At 48.1% G+C, this 13,932-nt stretch overlaps 1 long non-coding RNA gene across 6 annotated transcripts in view; it reads left to right on the top strand.

The window, feature by feature from the left end:
* LOC135421307 (uncharacterized) overlaps positions 1 to 12,600 on the top strand; it is a 39,764-nt gene extending 27,164 nt beyond the window's left edge. For 3 of the 6 annotated variants that reach the window (XR_010433955.1, XR_010433954.1, XR_010433953.1), the window contains 4 exons: positions 2,511 to 2,697; positions 3,614 to 3,750; positions 4,229 to 4,373; positions 4,789 to 12,600. This is a non-coding gene — a long non-coding RNA (uncharacterized LOC135421307). Of the gene's footprint in view, positions 1 to 2,510; positions 2,698 to 3,613; positions 3,751 to 4,228; positions 4,374 to 4,757 lie in introns of all 6 variants that reach the window. The other 3 variants (XR_010433958.1, XR_010433957.1, XR_010433956.1) reach the window with 3 other exon arrangements.
* The last annotated feature ends 1,332 nt before the right edge of the window (positions 12,601 to 13,932 follow it).

Here is a 13,932-nt window from a genome sequence, read left to right as displayed (position 1 = left end):
ACACATTTGTAGTGCAGGAATATTTTTCAGGCCTCATCTTCTCAAAGCCCCTGGAGCATTGTGCTTGTTCTCCCTGGGGATAATCTGTCATGAGACAAATCTCCCTCCTGCACTGGCCTGTACTGCACAGCAATTGTCCTTGGAGACTAAGTAGTTTGGAAGTATAACTCCAACAGAAGTGAGACCCAAGTAAATGAATGCAGCTATGGGCTGGAGTGGAACTGCTCAGCCTTTTGATTTGATGTAGCAGCTATATTTTCTCCAAATTAAAACATATTCCACTGTCTGCTGTACCTCTATCTGTTCTGCCAGTGGAACGCTCTGATTCATAAAAATCTGGGCATGGCCTGTACTTAATACATAATAACTAAATCTGTTAATTTAGTTAAATTTCTTGAGACAAGCAGTCCGGGCAGACATGTTCAATGAACAGCTGATGACAGAAATTTGTATTTTTCAAAAAGAGCAGCAAACTTAATCTGTCCTTTCTGATGGAGAACTTCACAAATTGCACAATCTCCAAATGCTCTTTAATTATTAACCCTAATTACTGGAGCTAGTTACATACAAATTTGCATTTGCAACTGGGAGAGCAGGAAATCCAGATATTTAAATAAGTATATAGATCTGTCAATTTTATTAGCCCTTCTCCCTGCCAAAAAGAATCTGTGTGATCTGAAAGGCAGGAAGTCTAAGAGGCCTCACATATATGATGTACCCTGGTTTCTAACTACCAAGCAGGCATGAGCTGCAGAGCTTGAACTCAGTAATGAAGCATCTTCTTTTAGTTTATTAAGAGCAGGTTAGAGGTGATGTGATAATGGTCTGGAAGTTCCTACGTCCAGGAGCAGCTTCTGAGAGGCTCTTTAATCTCTCAGACAAGAGCATTGCGACACTGAGGAGTCAGCCAGGAAAAAGGTTATAGGTATGGCATGCAATATGAGTTTAATTATCCAGAGGAACAGTTCCCCAAGGGTGATGTGTGCTGCTTTCAACCAGGATTATTTTGGAAAAGTGACGCAGAACCAGTGTTGGGATCATGCAGGATCCTGCCCCAGGAAGCAGCTCCCTCTGCTTGCCCCCAGAGAGCCATCAGGGCAGAGCAGCACCATTTATCTGGGAGCTCATCTCAATTCCCAGGCTTCCAGGTGGGATTGGCACGTTGCATATTTGCCCCAGGGTTTTGGACAATGGCTTTATTTTCAGCTTGGCCAGCTTGATGTGTGGTTCACAACAGTTCCTGGGAATTTATGATAGCCTGGGAAGAGCTGGTGAGTCAGGAGGCAGCCAGTCATTAATTCCCAGTAATGCCTCAGACTGAGTTCATTACCGTTATCAGAAGATGAAATGATGTGAAAAGTAGATTTATTTATTTTTCTGAGGCTGATGCAGTTTGCTCTTGGAAGACACTGTGCTCTGGGGAGAAGCAGTGCCAGTGCATTGGTAAGTGAGGAGCCCGAATCCTCTTGCAGCAGTTTGTTCAACGCAGAAATGTTTGCTGTGTGTTTGAAACAAGAGGTTGTATCAAGGTCACTCCGCCGAGATTCAGCTTTGCAATCTCTGTGAAAGGAGAGCTCTTGCTCTCTCTGTCCTCGGAGATCTTTTTTTTACTCCCCTCCACACGAAAAGGGCAGGTCTCACAAGCTCTTGCAGGAAGAATAAAAGGTTTTCAGAATGGGCACTCTTTACAAAGTGTCCTGCTAAAAAAGACTGCTCTCAATCAGAAACTGTATCTGTCCCAGAAACTACCTCTGTCTTTCTCACACCCTCCCTCGGGGTCCAGCCCTCACCTCTGCTTCTCTGCCAGGAGGGCAGTTTGGTGGTTGCAGGTTTGTGTCTGTTCTTCCTACACCAGACCCTCAGGGGGGGCTGAGGAGGAAATGGAGAACAACCCATTTGAAAAGCATTTAGCAGCTAACATTAATCTGGCAGTTGCCATGAACCTCCCGGAGCTGTCCTCACTGACTGCTTCCCTTCTCTTTTTTAAGTCACATGGATGGGGAGACCAGCATCATGTCCCAGTGTCCTCCCAACCCATGCAGGACTGGCAACACCATTTAATTCCTCTGCTGTATGTGCTGTCCCACTGGGCTCAGGAGGTCAATCTTGGGTTGAACTTCATTCCATTCCAGAATCCTAATGCAGGCAGAGTGTGTCATGGCCACCCTCCTGTTCCCAGTTAGTGCTCTGTTGATGCCATAAACAGGGAAGCAGCCCAGGATGGACTGAGCCCTGGAGGGCAGCGGTGTCTTTCTCACAGGGATGGGGGACCTGGATTAATTCAAACACTGCCAGCACTGAAGGAGACACAAAAGCACCCATCCAGGCTGGAGGCTGAGCAAATAGAGACACTGATTGCTGGAAAGTTTTATGAGGATAATAAACAACATCATAATAAATGGCCATGAATATTTCATGGCGGGTGTAGTGCTGATATGATGTACCATAGAGGAGTGCTGGGGTTTTTCAACATTCGGATGCAAATGGGGAATGTGTTCTATATTTTGCAGGTTTCTCCCCAGACGCGCTATGTTTTCCAAAAATCAGATTGACTGGGAGCGTTTGATATGAGAAACAACTTGAGGGCTGTGTTTAGAGCCAAAGAAAAGCACAGGCAGTATCAGAGGATTGTCGGAGCTGAAGAGGAAAAAATCCCACGCAGATCAAGCAGCCCATTTCCCTAAACGTCGGGGGAAGGTAGGTGGGAGTTACCAAAGGGAAATCATGCACTGTGCTATCCTTGGAGCTGGGATAACAGCAGCCCCTCTGCCCTAAGGACAGTGCAGTCACTGGTACTCAGGAGAGGAGATCAAAGTTAGAGGCCAAGTCCTCCTTCCTCACTTACTGCTTGGGGGCAGATGTTTGAGCTTGCCCGGGGCAGCCAGCAAAGGAATCCACTTTCTGGAGGGTACCAGAGCTTTTGAGTTTCACCCAAGCTTGCTTAGTAGGTTTTCTTTGGCAGAGCCCTTTGTTCAAAGGCATCATCTGGCAAGACACCTGATGCCTTCATCTGAACAGGTTCCTCTGCAGGGACTCTTGGGCCCTCTCCTCCTTGCTGTGCCAAGGGTGCTGGGCAAGACCTGCTGTGTGCCAGGAGCTGCACATGCAGGAGTTGGTCCTGCACATTTTCATACAGCCAGAGGAAACTGGATTTCTTGGGGTTTGTTTGCTGCTCTCTACTGGCACATGCTTCTGCATGAGCATGGCTCAGGGCACAAGTTGGCTGATATACAGTCCCTTCTTAGGTGAGCATCTGTATGCTCACACACAGGAACACACACAGGTGAGCTCAGGCAAGTGCTTACAGCTGCCAAGTATCAGTCTGTGCCTGGGTGTACCAGTCTGTGCCTGGGTATACCAGTGGGAGAGCTGAGAGCCTCCCATTTTCTTCCTGCAGCTCTCTCTAGCCTTTGCTCATACCCACTGAGAAACACTGGCCTGCTGCTCTTCACAAACACCTTTCACCTACTCGTCCTGTCTCCCTGTCTTTTAATTAATCCTGCCAGCTCCCCAGACAGCTCTCAAAATGCAATACACATTGCATATTCACAGGCTGGGATGTTGGAGGGACAGTTTCTAACAAGCCACCTGCCTGCTGTCCTGTTTGGCACAGGTGGCAAAGCCAGGGTTTGAAAGGGGAGGCAGGACAAGAGCAGAGCAGCCTTTGTAGGCACCTGGCTGGGCAGAGGAACAGGTCTGGAGCCCAAGGACACAGACTGCAGGTGTAGGCTCTGCTTCATCAGTCATGGGGTAAGCTTGGCTGTTTTTAACCCATTGCTACTTCTCTCTCTGCTTCTCTTTTCCCATTTCTAAGGCAGGGCGAGGAGCACACTCATTCCCTGAGCATTGTGAGGAGAACCTGCAGACATGAACCTTGAGACAGTAGGATACAACAAATTACTAGCTACTGCCACTTCCAAAGCTGCTCTGTCAGCCAGCACGGGCTGAGAAGCATCCCTCCTGCCTCCTCTGTCTGTGGGGACCCCCTCATTCTTCTGGGGATTCAGTGCAGACACCCCACCAGGGACTATTTCTCCTCTGCTTTGCAAGCTGCTGGTGAACCCACAGCATTTTCTTTGGATTTCTCACTTAGTTCCTCTTCGTGGTGCTGCTGAACTGGTGGCACCAGTGATGCTTACCCTGGATCCTTGTTCCCAAAACGGTTGCTCCAAGTTTTTGCTGTGCTGTATTGCTGGGCTTGGATGACCCAGGACCTTGTTACTCACAGCCTTTCCAGGGGCTTGCTCCAGCTTTCCAAGCCCTGCAACCAAGATCACTCCCAACCACCCCGGTCAGGACCCAGCAGCCACACACAGATGTGGAAGCTGATCACGAGAGAACTTCTGCAGAGCCCTGTTTTCACCAGCACACAGGTGAATAAACAGGTCTCAGCCCCCCTATGCAGAGCAAACCTTTACTGACGTTGTTTGGCCAGCTGGCATCTCAGTTGAGCTGGGCCCATCAAATGGAAAGTGCCTTTTCAGAAATGAAAAAAAAAAAAAAAAGGAAAAAATAGAAAAAAAAAGAAAAAAATGCACTTGCTTTTAAAGTCTGCACCCGAGTGATGCTGTGAGCTAGTTTTCCCCAAAATGGGTGTTGTCAGTTGATGAAAACTTTTCCATTAAGATGTTAAGCTCACTTACTGGATCAGAAGTATTTCTTCTTGGAGAGTGCTGATAAGATTGTGCCCTGATCAGCCAAAATGGGGCTGATTTGAATGTGCTTTACTACAAAGCAGTCATTACATTTCTCTTTAGGATTCCAACGAACATTTCCTCCATATTTCAGCTGCGCTGAACTGGCTTTGCAAGGACCCCTCCAGGCATTTGCTTAGGAACTGGTGAAATTACCCTGCCTAATGGCCTCCAGAAGCTGAGTTACCCAGGCGTAAACTGTGCCACGGAGATCCCAGGAGCTGTGGGAAGCAAACGGCACGTTGGTTTCTGTGCCAGTCTCAAGGTAGCAGCTGAAGCATAAACCGGGGGTGGAAAAGGGCTTGATACGCTCACATGCTCTCTGTTGTTTTGTTTCGGGCTCTTTTTGTCCCTTAATTTGTCGCTGCTTACCCTGGAGAAAGTGTGGATGGGAGAAACAGCATTTGCCCGTTTGTTCCATCTGCTCTGCTGACCCCTCGGGTCAGGAGGGCTGGGGCTGCCACCAGCAAGTCCCATCCTGAGTGACCAAGGGCAGTGGTTGGGGACCAGCAGCGTGTGCAAGTGTGGAAAACCCTCCTGCCAGCTCTTTGAGTGCAGCACCCTGCAGCAGAAGAGCCTCAGGCTTCTTGCTTGCTACAGACAGGAGCAAACAGGCATTGCAGGCAGGAAGGATGAACCCCAGTTAAGTGCTCTGTGCGGTGTCTCCTTGTGTGAAAACTGGTGGGATTGAATCCACAAATATCGACCCTACAAATGCCTGTCAGCAGGACAGACAGTTTTTGGCTGTGGCTCTCCTCCTCCAAGCCCCTGCAGCAGGGTGAGCTTTCTTTGGGGTGAGTACATACTCAAGTTTCCTATGCCAAGGTTGAGTTCAGCTGCCATGAAGTGTAATGATGATGACAGCTCCAGAATAGCTGGCGGAGCTCCACATAGTATTATCTACAAAATTTGAATCAAATCAGACAAAGGATTTCTCAATTAAATTCCCCCAAGTACTGAGTGATAGTTAGGAGGCTCATGGGAGTACTCACATGTTCTGGTTTGCCACTTGGAAACACAATGGGGAAGAGAAAGAGGTAACCAACAGTCAGCAACTGGCTGCAAAGCAGCTACAGAGAAATCACCACTGTAAATGTCGAGGTCCAGCACTGATGCCACTCCCTCCACCTTCATGGGGCTTCTCTCATTTCCTCCTGAGCACCCAGCCTAGGGGCTCTTGGCTCTGCAGGGGCTTTTTGGACCCATTGAGAGCTCCAGGACATTAAATGTGAATTAAGGATATTACGAATATCCACAGCTTCACATCTGAGAGCTTCTTGATGTGAGGTGTCTGCACTGGAAGGTTTGGGGTCCCCTCCTGTTTGACCTGGTGCTCCTGCTGGGGCACAGCAGGGATCCTCTGGGGAACCTGCAGTGATTTAATCCCTCCCACGATGATGTAATGTGGGCTCAGAGGGTGACACCTCTCCCACACAGGTTGGGGACAAGGTGCAGAAGAGGCAGGTTATGGGTGGAGGAAGAGGGACGGTTTTCAGGAAGTGCTTTGCCTCTCCCTGGGGGGAATGTGGGTGCCACAATTCCTCTTGGCTGGTGGCTCTGCAGCCCCTCCCCTGCAGGGTGTTGGGCAATGTCAGTGCTCTTGGGGAGGAGGTGTGTAGTCTCACTGCTGAGGGCTTTTTTATTTTTCAATCTGTCAGGTACCTGAGTAGATTTGGCAAGTGCTATCACACTTGGGAGAGGAGGAAGCGTGATAAAGTGTCATTAGAACAAGGTCTGGCTGATTGGGAACTCCATCACCCAACATATGTATCTTGCCGCTGCATTGGTTTACTCAAATAACTCTGAGTTATTGCAGACCTCTGAGATTTACTCTCCTTATGTTCACTGTGACTATCTGTGAAAGCAGGCATTTTTTTACTTGTCCTGTTGTTAAGCTCTAATGAAGTGCTTCTCTTCTAAAAAGCATTTTAAGGTAAAATAACAAGCAGAAAAACAACCACCAGTTTGGAGCCTTATGAAGCTGTTTACACTTCTGGGCCCTTCTTCCTTCTCTCTCATCCCATTTCTTCTGCTTCCCTTGCAGGTTCTGGCCCTGAGCTGGTAAATCACATTCGAGCCTGTGCCTCACTCTGCACATAATCAGTGGTGTGATCCTGTGGAATAAATGTGTGTATGATGGGAATGCCTTTAGCAAAGCACACTCCTGTTCCCCCCCACCCCACCATGTAACCTCCCAGCCTCACAAGCACTCAGCTCATAGGTTTATTATTTATCCTGGTGAGCTGTATTGAAGCCTGAGCACCTGGCTTCCTGCATGGCCCTGAATTACTGCACCAAATCCCTGCGTAAGGACCTGAGTTTCAGCACTGACTGATATGAATAGGTCTGCCTGCAGCTAAAAATAGAAAGCACGGGGCAGGCTTCCAGGCAGAGCTGTAGTAACTTCTAATATAAGGTGGCTCAGCAGCAGTTCCTATGGCAAAGCCTCCTCCCATGCAGTGGGGAAGGCTGTAGGATGTGCTCAAGCCAGTATTAGACAACAGAGTTTCCTTGTGGGAACCAACTTGTGAGGTGCAAAGGCAGTTTTTAAGTTTTCTTCTTCCTAGTGTGGGGCTGTCTCCTGCTCCGTAGGAACCACTCCTTGGCTCCGTGCCTCAGTTTCCCCTCTGAAAGGAGTTCTGGTCGCTGTGGGGGATGCATTTGATCTGCACAGTTTTCTTGCCCTCTCTGCAACAGGAGAGGCTGCAGCACTGGGGAGGACCTGCAGTCCCCAGCCTGCTCCCCTGTGAGCCTGTTCTGCTCTCCCTCTTCCCCCTGAGCTCTTACACAGAATGTTTGCTCCTTCTCTCACTGCCAAGCCCAGCAGTAAGAGGCACTTTCCCAGCACCCCTGGCTATGCTGCCCAGGTAGTGCTCTCTGGCCTTGCTGGCAGAGAGGTGTTTCCTCCCTCGCAGAGCCAGATGTGTCTGTTGGAACTCTGTAAACCTCCCTCATCACGGGGAAGTTATTTCTTCCTTCATTAGGGTTTATCTGCTGTGAAAACCTGCTCCCCCTCCCGGACTCCCCCAGAGTCCTGATGCCATCAGTCATGACAATGGCTCATCCCAGCCGTGCTCATCGCAGCGAGAGGCTCATTGTCCCCGTGCTGGGCCATATGGCCTCCTGCCTTAACGCTGCCCCACACACAGGCTTCTGTTCGAGGAGCAGCTGTGGAAAGGCTTAGTGGATCTCCCCAGGGTCAGCCAAGTGTAACATCCATAAGGAAAAGCACTAGACCACTGTGTGGCAAGAGGAGGCAGCAGGAGTGCGGGGCTGGCTCTCTGGAGCATCCTCCGGCGCTGTCACCGTCCTCCTCCTCACCCAGGAGCAACAGTGCAGAAATGCAGCTGCCCCCGGGGTGGAGGGCAGCAGCAGGACAGCATCACAGGGCTCAGGGAGAGCTTAGGGAGGTCTTGGCTCCTGCTGGGCTCAGCTGTGTGTTTGGGACAAAATGAACGTGCTGTGATCTATTCATCCTCGGCAGAACTCTGCTCCTGCATCCACCGGAGCGACCTCGGGCTGTGGGGATTGGCTCCCTGGGAGCTGAAGGCAGCTGTCAGGTGGAAGATTTCTTGGGTTTGTTGCACTGACCACAGGGCTGGGACCTTCACCTGTGAGGGTTCTTAGCTCCTGTATCGGCATGAGGATGAGTGTGAGTGCTGTGGATGGAGGAAGGAGCAGACTCTGCTCCCCAGGGTGTGTGACTATGGAGAGGAAGGAAGGCAAATGTGCGCCCCTGGTTGGTTTATTCCGACTTCCTCAGCTGGGAATTGGGCTGCTGGTGCAATGTGCACACTGATGTCTCCCCAGGCACCCCCTTGGCATGCTGCTGGGCCCCCCTTGGCTTGGTGGTGCTGCAGGAGGCTGCCTGAGGCTGCCCTGGTCTCTCTGAGAGTCATCCTGCCACCTCCCTGGGAAAGAGGCAGGAAAATAGGGTGAGGTTAACCTTTATTACAAGGCAGAGCTCAGCAGGAACAAACAGTGCAGCTTTTGGGCAAATAGGTTGCACAGGACTGTCTGTCATCACTTTCTTGTTCTGCTCTCTCCCTCCTCAATTAAACTTTGTCTGCTTGTAGCAAGGAGCTTGTCTCTGGGGCTTTTCAGGTGGTGAAGTTGCTGGGTCAGGGGTGGTTGTAGCTTTTGCATCAGCCTGTGTTGTGGAAGTGAGCAGCCCCTGAGTGCTGTGGGTGCTGGGGGGTATGTGGGAGGAGGAAAGGGCTGCCAGAGGGTGCAGAGTCTAGAGATTAGAGGTGTGCTGTGGGTAAAGACAGCTCTTTATTTGGGATGGGTGCCCTCCATACCTTTGCATTCCTCTTCCCCTGGTATCTGTTTTCTCCCCAGAGACCTTATGGGGAGACCCAGGATTGTTGCTTTCCCAGTGCAAACAGAGGCCTGGCTGGGTAAGTACAAAATCCTCCTGTAGGAAGGAGGATGGTGTGCTCATGGTCCATCAGTTGATGCTGTCTCTGTCACATCAGATGGAAGGCAGGATGGAGATGTGCTTGTGGCTGCCCATGAGCCCTGGACACTCCCAGCTCCATCCCCAGAGCCCCTCCCGGGGGGAATGTCTGACAGGTAAGAGCAGAGACCAGCCCTGGCAGGATGGACTTGCCCAAATCACTGCCTGGAAGGTTTGGCAGTGTCCATAGGGTGTGTCTGGATGCTGCTGGAGATCGGGAATGCTGTAGAATGAGCCGTCCTTGGTTTGCTGTGATGATGGCTGCAGGACTATGGTATGATGGATGCACTCCTTGAGTTAACTGAACTTTGGGCCAAGCAGGTGCTCAGCAACTCACCCTGATCAACATTAATTCTGCTGTGCGTGGCTACCAGTGAGAACTGAGCACCAACCCCCAGAAAAGCACAGTTTGGCTGGAGTCTGGGCTGATAAGAGGCTGAGAGATCCCTTACCTGACACCAGACATCCATGGGTTGATAGCTGACATTTTTTGCATGCATGTAACATTTAAGATATGTCTAATAACCTTAGCAGTAGTCTTTGCATCCCCTACTAACTTTAAGTGAGTAAATAGTAGGGTACTGACAGCCAATTCATCTGTACTTATTAAATATGAAATATTTTGCATACCTAAATCTGCTGACTAGAACTCAGTAAACTAAATACCGAGATCCACCTGAGTGATCTTTCTGACTTTTCTCCTGTGACAAAATAAGCACAGTCAGTCGGATGGCAGATTCAATTACTTACTAGTTATGGAGGCATGGAATTAGACCTTCTCCAAGACTTCCTGAGGATTGGGTGTTCAAAAATTTGTGTAATCGGAGTAAGATAGAGGAACACTTAAGCTTTGAGAGAGGGAAACTGAAATATGGCAAAGAAAAGGAAATAATATGCAAGATGTTGTAAATGTGTTTGGAAGCAGCGTGTCATTGTAAGGAATACAAAGAAAAGGAAATGAGAATGTTACAAGATGAGGTTGAACAAAGAAAGCAACAAGAAATGCTGTTATTTCTGTGAACAGATCAATTGCAGAAACAACTGTTGGGGGGGTGGAAGGAAAAGTGAAAAAGAGTAGAGAACAAACTAGAACTTATGATAACTTGGGTCCCCAATCCCCCCCACTCCACAACGATCCATTAACTGCATCCCCAGAAGATTGGGATGGAGATATATGGGGGGACCCTGACCAAGAATTTAGGGATGAGAGCAGTGAAGAGGGTGAGTTAGATGAACTGTAGTTTAAGGTGGCCCTTACTACTAAAACTGAAGTGTCCATTGGGCCCCAAGGGGGTAACCAAAGAAAGCTAAACTTTGTGTTAATGTTGTTTTAATGCTCTAGTCACTCACTAGAAGGGATAACCAGTTTGGAGTCTCCCTGCTAAGACTTATTTCACTTTCCAGGAAGCAAACTGGGGATACCAAAACACGAAAAACAAACAGCATCAAAACACCTCCCCTGGAGACGAGGTCAAAAACCCTCTGGATGAATACTTATTTTTCTTGCAGAAATATTCATCTCCAACATGAACCAGATCTAGTTTATACATCAACAAGCCTGATGCATGGGGTGGAGACCCGCAGGTCTTTTATTTGTACAAACCAATATGGTAATGATTGTAATCACATTTAAGCCTGAGTGCATTACAATCACTAACAAAGCAAGCTGTAATAGTACAAATTTGGGAATCCACCCATTAACACGAATTTGGCAGAGGGAAATGCAATCATAATATGTGAAAGACAATCCCCAAACAATACAGGGGAAATTTACTTACTTAGTTTTCAATATAGTTCCTTTGAAAAGGGGTCTAGATCTAACTGGGCTGATAGCTGTTCAATGAGTGTTACATTAGAAGAACATATGGATAGAGAAATAGGATGCACTTGGAGATATAATTTATCTATTTATCCTGGAGATAAAGAATTGAATTGAAACTAGGATGGCTTATATTTTACAGCAAAAACTACCATAACCTCCACAGTGCATCTCAGACCCCCAGTAAGGCTGCTGAAATGTTATCCCCCCCAGATTTCTGAAGTTGGGCCCTATGCTATTAAATATACAGGCCAGCAACAAACACTACTTAATCCATCACTGCAGGTTAATATCTCTGCATTCAAACCTACCTGCTTACCCTTCCCAAACACATCTCTACAGGGCTGTTCACAAGGTTGCCTGGGTGAACCCTCGCATCCCCGAAACGAGCGAGGAGAGATGTGACTGGCATCCTGGGAACAGGATTAGGAGTATTAAACAGCATGGATGTGGAAGTTTTGGCAAATAAATTCTGCTTGGCAACAAGGGATTTGTATAAACAAGAAAACCCGTTAACAATCTTCTTTGTTGGCATTAGGAACCAGTTAGTGGCTCTTAGATGATATATTATCTAAATGGCAAAGAATCAGTGAAAAGGGCCCCCACCTAATTGCAGACGCACTTGGCATCGCCCAGAATAATGTTTCCATAGCTTTTAGCTGTATCCAAGCTCAGTTATGGGTGCAACCCACTACAGCAATAGTTACAAGGGAAGGTGGTGAGGGCACCTTACCCGTTGAGATTCAAAAGGGAATTTGGGAAACTGTGACTTAATTAAAAAAATATTTCCAGTCTTGGTGGTATCCAGTAAACCTCACTGATGACCCCACCGGCAGCAAAGCCACAGCTTTTGTTTTAGCCATATGCAATGCTTAACAGCTGGACTTGATGATCTCAGAGATCTTTCCCAGCCTAAATGATTCTGTTTACTCAGGCACTGAGCTGGGATCGAATCACCGTGGAACTGTACTCCATCCTTTAGAACACGGAGTATGGGCCCAGCAAAATGGGAACAAATGGCAAACTGTCACTGCTGACACATGTGCTGCGTGGAAACAACAAGGATTTATTTGTGAATGTAATACTGTTGAGACCCAAGACATTTGTCTTGACACCGAACAAAATGTTTGTCATTTTGAAATACATCCCAGTGAGACCTCTGAGACTGTACTTGTGTGTGTTGGGACTGGATGTGTTTGCATGAGAGTCCTTTGTGATTCTCTATTTATAGACATCACCACTGTATATATACACAACCCCTCAAACATAAGTATTTGTTATTTCACTAAAATTATGAGATGCAACTTTAACTACTGAGCTCCTTTCATAACCCACTGTGTCCCAGACAGAGTGAAGAAAGATGAAAAATATCACTGGTGAGAAAATCTGCTTGGATAGTCACCAACAGCATCTGGAGCTTTGAATTTGATGTTACACCTAATTGTAGCCTTGTTAATCATTGTAGTTTTGTGTTCATTGTTCTACCTTTGTTTATATGTCACATTACAGTGCTTATATCAGTGTATAATAGCTATGAGTGAACATGTGGGTATTAAAGGATCAGCAGATCTGACATTATCTTATTTACCAGCCTATTACCTACTCAATAAATTAACTTCTAGCTCAGATCTGCCTGAGTGATCTCTGACTCTTTTCCAGCAACACTGTGGTTGACAAGCAATGAGTTGAAGGTGCACTGTGAGATTTTAAATCATCTTTTCTCCTGTTCTGCTCCATTTTTTTTCCTTGCTGAGATCCTGCATCCTCTGTTGGTTCATCTCACATTCCAGCTTGCCCATGAGTGGGATGGGGTGGATTTGTGTTCCGGGTCAGTGTTAGTTCCCCAGCCCCATCCATCTGTGAGGGGACACTAAGAGGTTTCCAGCACTAAACCAGTGCAGGATCTGGCATTACACTCATTCTGCCTGGTGTCTTCAAGGGCTGGAATGGATGGAATAGGAGGAAAGGGCTGTGAGAGGGAAAGATACTTCCAGATGTGATGGAGGTGGTTGCTGTGGTTACTCTGGCTTGCAGCTGGGTTAGGATTTTGTGCTGGTGATGCAGAGAACAAAAAACAGCCCAAATCCACCTGGGTGTCCCATCCCCACCCGGAGGTGGCCCAGGCAGACTGGGCATGCTGCAGGAGGTGCTGCATCTATGTGTCTATATCCAAACTTCCAGGAACTCTTTACAGAAGAACAAACCTGAGCCCAGTAAAATTAACAGATTTTGAGTCCCCCAGTCCTTCTGGTGTCTTTGCAGACTTCTGCCTGTATGGTCAGTTCAAAGAAGAGCTGCTATACTGGAGTTTAAAGGCGGCATCTAAGAGATGGTCATGAAGTGCCTGGGGAGAAAACCAGGCTTTAAACAGCTGCAAAGATGACCAAGGGCTGGGAGCTGAGCCCTGCTCCCTGTGTGTGTAGATCAGCACTGAATTAGACAGGGCATTGGCTTGTTTGCCTCTCTGAGCTGACGATACCAGATGACTCCTTGGCCCACTGCATCATCTGGAGGAAAACAGCTGAACAAATGGAGATGTGCAGGTGATCTGCAGTTCAGGGACTTGTTTTCTGTCTTGTGGTTTTTGGCAGGGTTTTTTATTTTGTTTTTCGCTGCTGAGCTCTGAGGAGATTTGGATGTTTGACTCTCCCCAGCCTGCTGGCCTTGGCGAGGAGGCTTTAGCTTCTCAGCACTCAATAAGGGAACTGTGAGAGTGCGAGTGTTTCGGGCTGCCTGGATGCAGAGCTGATTTATTACTCAATAGAGGCCATTGAGGAGCTGGAAATTGGATGTGATTTGTACTCAGGGCCAGTGCTGGCTTGCTGGGATGGATTCTGTTCAAGGCATCACCAGTGAGTGCAGCCTTCTCCCCCCTTCCCTTCCAGAGTGAGGGGTTTTACACAGCGATCTCCTCCTCCTCCTCCCCTCTCCTCCCCCTCCCCACGCCCGTCCAACAGTGG

Source organism: Pseudopipra pipra, chromosome 13, assembly GCF_036250125.1.
Source record: "Pseudopipra pipra isolate bDixPip1 chromosome 13, bDixPip1.hap1, whole genome shotgun sequence".
Lineage (NCBI taxonomy): Eukaryota > Metazoa > Chordata > Aves > Passeriformes > Pipridae > Pseudopipra > Pseudopipra pipra.
Note: the sequence above shows the minus strand (reverse complement) of the source record. Positions and strands in the feature narration are given on the sequence as shown.